We start from the raw sequence: 5633 nt of genomic DNA, 5'->3' as shown, positions 1-5633 counted from the left end.
AACTAAACTTAATTCACTGCCTTTTTCTTCTAGACAGGTCTCTTTGTTGACTTCCACTATCAAAGTGAATATGTAACATTTGAAAAAAAATAACAGGTAAAATTAATTGGTAAATTCAACTGACTAGTTCATTCAACATAACACATTTGCATAAGCATAATATAGGTAATAATAAATTATTTTAAAATAAATAATATCCTCAATTTTTCTTCCTATAAATTTAAAAAATACTTTATTAGAGGCTTTATATCAAGTACTGGGCTAAGAATGCTAATCTCCTATGAGATAGGTATTAATATTCCTACTGCACAAATGAAGAAATTCAGGAACACTAAACAATTTGCCCAAGAGCACAGAAGCTAGTAATTGGCCAGATCAACATTTGGACCCAGGTTTCTCTGCTCCTCCTAAACATTTCCATATTCCAACGAACACAAGCATTATGGAGACACCACAGTATTGTAAATTCTGAATAAGGACCAGCCAAGACATTTAAAACTCGTGACATCTATAAATATTGGGAAAAATTACCTCTCTGGAAACACGACTAGAAATCCTCATGTTCAACAAATTAGTTAATAGACGTGTGCCCATTTCACTGTATAAGTTGAAATGTTTTCCATGAACAAATAGACCTCTTAAGGATATTAAATGGTCTGCTCTTAGCATTTTCTGAAACTGCCCATTAGAAAAAGCTCATGTTAAGACTGTCTGGTCTGGAGGAAAGAAGACAGAAACGGTTTTAGAATCTGTCTGCCACTTCACAACTGTATGGGCACAAGACACCTATTCTAAGACTCAGTTTCTCCTCTATACGGCTCATATAATATCTTTCTCAATAAGTTATGGTGAAGATCAAATGAATAAAGTGCTAAGAAATAAAAGATGTTTAAATGTTAGTTTCTTTCCATGTAATATCTTTTACTTAAATATCTTAGGACAGGGTTCTCTTTTCTCCACAACCTTGCCAGCACTTGTTTGTTGATTTGTTAATGATTGCCATTTTGGCAGGTGTGAAATGGCTAATCATTTTGAGCATATTTGTCATATGTCTATGGCCCATCTGTATGTCCTCCCTGGACAAGTGTCTATTCAGGTCCTTTGTCCACTTTTTAATTGGATTGCCCCTTTCTGGTGTTGAGTTTTATGAGTTCTTCATATATTTTGGAGATTAAACTTTGTCCAATGTATCATTGGCAAATACGTTTTCCCACACAATCAGTTCCCTTTTCATTTTGTTTATGTTTCTTTAGCCGTGCAGAAGCTTTTTAATTTGACGTAGTTCCATTTGTTTATTTTTCCTTTGTTTCCCTTTCCCTAGCAGATAAAGCAGCAAAAATATTGCTGTGTGAGGAATCTGAAATTTTACTGCCTATGTTTTCTGCTAGGATTTTTATGGTGTCATGCCTTATATTTGTCTTTCATCCATTTTGAATTTATTCTGGTGTATGGTGTGAGTTGGTGGTCTAGTTTCATATTTTTGCATGTTATCAGCTACTGTGGAAAGCAGTACAGAATTTTTCTCAAAAAATTAAAAATGCAACTACCTATTGACCCAGCAATTCCACTGCTAGGAATATGTCCTAAGAATCCCAAAACACCAATTCAAAAGAACTTACGTGCGCCTATGTTCATTGCAGCACTATTTACAATAGCCAAGTGTTGGAAACAGCCTAAGTGCCCATCAGTAGAAGAGTGGATTCAAAAATCGTGGTTCACTTACACAATGGAATACTATGCAGTAGGAAAAAAGAAGAAATTTCTACCTCTTGTGACAGCATGGTTAGAACCAGAGACTATCAGGGTAAGTGAAATAAGCCAAAAGACAAACACCATATGATCTCACTTATAAGAGGAATCTAATGTACAAAATAAACTAATTAGCAAAATAGAGCCAGAGACATAGAATCATGGAAAAGGCTGACGGCTGTAAAAGGGGAGAAGGGAGGTGGAGGCTGTTTGAAAGGTGACTTAGTCACTAACACTAAGGTGTTAGTCAAGGAACATATGTGAAGGACCTATGGGCATGGACAATGGTGTAGGGATTGACTATGGAAGTGGGGGCAGATTGTCAGGAGGGGAGCAAAGGGGAAAATACTTTGAACTATAATAGCATAAACAATAAAACATTTTAAAAATATCTCAGAATAAGTAGATAAGAAGATAGATATATCTATTTGGTCAATACATTATACTAAATAAAAATTAAAGCTACTATTGAACCACCAACCTTTCTAGAATATATATACATCAAGTCCAAATATTACTTTGGGTATGATCTACTATGTGACTATGTCCCACTTATTAAATTTATTGTAAGGTCTTTGAAAATGAGTTCTTCAAAACGTATATTTCAGGAGAGGGGCTGTGGTGGCCGAGGGGTGAAAGTATTGGATGCAAAACATGCATTTCTCCTGAGGTATTTTATTTACTATAAAACATATTCATCTACTTACATCTTCAATGTAATTAATTAGGTTAACTGTGGTACTGTTAGCACTGCCACTGCACCCATGAATTAAAGGACAACCCCTCTCTAAGATAACTTTGAACATAATGATTTTAGAAACTTTTCAGTGCCTGTCTGAGCCAGTAAAACACAATAAGGAAAATGTTCAATTAGAAAAATATCTACTACCCATCTAGAGGCCAGGCTGAAGAACATGGAAAAGAAGCATGTACTTACACTTTGAACTCTACTTTGTCCATTCTGTAGATAAAATATTTGCTCCCTTTTGGACTTGAAAATGTAAACAAGTTTCCATATAAGGAAAAAAGTCATTTAGCTTTCTAGTATGACCGAATGCAGCCCAGCCAGACCAGTTTGTGATAGATGTAGGTGATGTCACAAGGTTCTTCTAACATTTCAACTCTATTCTCGAATTGCTATTGTGTCAAGCAAAAATGTTCTGATAGCAAAGACTTCTCTGAAAGGCAGATTAAATGATAAAAAGAGGCATTATTTTAAAAGATGGAAGGGGAATGGGCAAGTAAAGGAACATGAATAGAGGACTCTTGGGCACGGACAACGGGGGAGATTGACTGTGGGAGTGAGGTAAACAGGGTACAGAAGAGCAGTGGGGGACAACTGCAACTGAACAACAATAAAAAAAGCAATTTTTAACTGAGATAAAAAAGGGTTTCAAGTAAATGTCATTTGGGAAAAAGGTAAAACTCAGCCATCTTTAGTCTTGGCTGGAAGGAATCTCAAACTAAATTTATTTCTCAATCTCAGTAAACACATTAAGCTAGGTAATTTGTATATCTACTCTTATGTGTTTAAAGTTTTTAATTATTCAGTTCTATATTTTAAAGTTTTTAGTTGTTATATCAATAATAATATTATTGCAAACGTGACTTTAATGCTCAGAATTTCAGGGAAAAATACACATTGATTGATCAGTCAACAGATACAGCTAGGTGTCAATATTATCTTGGTAAACAAACTAAATGAGAATATATAAAGTTATTTTTTAAATCTTCACTAAAAGAAATTGTCTATAAAGATACATTAAACTGTTTACAGTGAGGACTTATAAGAATTCAGGGAGTGGGACAGGAAGACAGGACCCAGACAATTTAAATATCTGTGCTTTCTTTGTGAAAACAGAACTCTAAGCTTATAATTCAAACTTTAAGTTTTTAAAAATTAAATAGTCATCATCCTTTAACCCTCATCAGTGCAAACAACACATGAATTAAGGAGCTATGGAACAGAATTCTCATTGGCCTGAATATGGCAGGTAATAAATCCATAGGTTATTTGATATTAAGTGCCTAATAATTGAATATTTTTCCACCACAAATGTGTTTGTCCATTTCTTTCTTGTTCTCCACAATTTTTGTATAAATCCCTAATCTCCTCCTACACTTTATTCAAATACCATTCTCTTGTTCACAACCCATCCTCTAAGAGAAAAGCTCAAGAAAATAGCAGCACACAGGTGACTCACAGGTAGCCCACGAATGTGTTTTTATTGGCTTGGGATTCGTTTCCAGTATTTAAAAACTTGGAGATTAAACACCCAACTCCAGATTCCCAGCTTCTCTTGAAAGATCAAAAGATGTGAAGGCACCGTGCCCACATTCCTGGAGGGCAGGTGGGACAGTGGGCAGCCTCCCGCTGAGCCTGCTGCCTGCTCTCCAGCTCATGGCTCTGCCCACTCCGCTGCCTCCCCAGCAGCCCTCCCAGGGCCTCACTCTGTTTAGCGCCCTTCCACATTCCACTTTGTCTTATGGTAAATAGGAAACTTAAATACACCCTATCTTCCTTAAAAAAAACAAAAAAGGGGGGTCAGTAATGAGAGAAATATGGAGCAAGCCAGATGTTTCAAGAAAAAAAAGATGGGACTAAGCATATTTCTTTATGAAAATGAATACAGCTAGTGTTCCTGTGTTTAATCGGCAAACAAGGGATGCCCTCGATGGAAGATCTGAATAACCACAATAAGAAGAGTGCATGGAATAGCAACAAACATGGGGAAAAATGTGAGGAATTTGTTTTTGAAGTGGAAGCACACTTAAATGTGATACTTCTGTGACTTTTCCTATGACCAATCTACTTGACTCAGTTGTATCTGTAACTGACCCTATAGGTATTTGAGTTTGTCCTCCTGTTTAGAAACACACCCTGTTGCAGATAGATACCCACCTCCTCGTCTACCCCTAGCCCACTTCTATGCCCTTGGGCAGTAAACAGCAAAGGCTTGAGCCCACTAGATTCTCTTCCACTTTCCTTCTCTTCCTGCTCTGAACAGCACTCTGCAAAGATAAGGGAGGGAGCTGTAAAGATCCCTATTAACTCTGCAACTTCATGCTCCTTCCTCTTACACAGGCCCCCTCTCTCTCTAACCCCACAGTCTGGCAAAATGCCCATATTAATTGCCGAGACCTTCCTTTGTTAATATGGTTCATTTTACAAGGCCACAGGCCCTCAGTTACAGCTGCAAACGCTCAGGGAAGATCTCCAACCCCAGCTCAACTCCTGTGGGAGAGAGTGAATGATTTGTTCAAGACAGCAGCCAAGCCTAACAGAGGCATCTGCAGTCTGTACAAAAGTCATGAGCAGATCAGCAGCTAAAATGTGATGCCGAAAGTTCTCAAGCTTCCAATTTTAGGGGAAAGAAAAGGAGCCTCTGATCAACTATGTCTGAGTCACAGCTGCATCCCAGGACCAATAAGTTTGGGGCATAGATCAGTAAAACATGTTGAATATAGAATGTGGCTCTACACACTCTGAACTGTCAGCAGGAGTTTGCTCTAGCTGCCATTAGTTAGGTTCAGCTTCTAGTAATAGACTACTAACCGCCTTGTCTTCCAGCTTCCACATGATTTGACTCAACTAGGGAAGTTATAAGGTAGGGAGGGTTGGTTTTATACTATGATCTCCCATTTACAGAAGAGAAAATAGAACTTGGGGAGCTTAGCATGATTTTTCAAGGTCAAAGAAAGTATGGGCCTCATGTTCACTACAGTTTTACCCAAGCCACTATAAATGAGAGGTAACACTAAAAATGATGAATCATTATGAAACTGTAGCCCTTTATGGAGAAAAAAATACATTATCCAAAACAGATTATCTGTAAAAAAAAGTGATTATAAACCATTAAAGAACACAATTCAGAAAAAAGGAA

This window comes from Sturnira hondurensis, unplaced genomic scaffold, assembly GCF_014824575.4.
Source record: "Sturnira hondurensis isolate 20B ecotype Veracruz unplaced genomic scaffold, ASM1482457v3 Scaffold0004136, whole genome shotgun sequence".
Taxonomy (NCBI): domain Eukaryota; kingdom Metazoa; phylum Chordata; class Mammalia; order Chiroptera; family Phyllostomidae; genus Sturnira; species Sturnira hondurensis.
Note: the sequence above shows the minus strand (reverse complement) of the source record.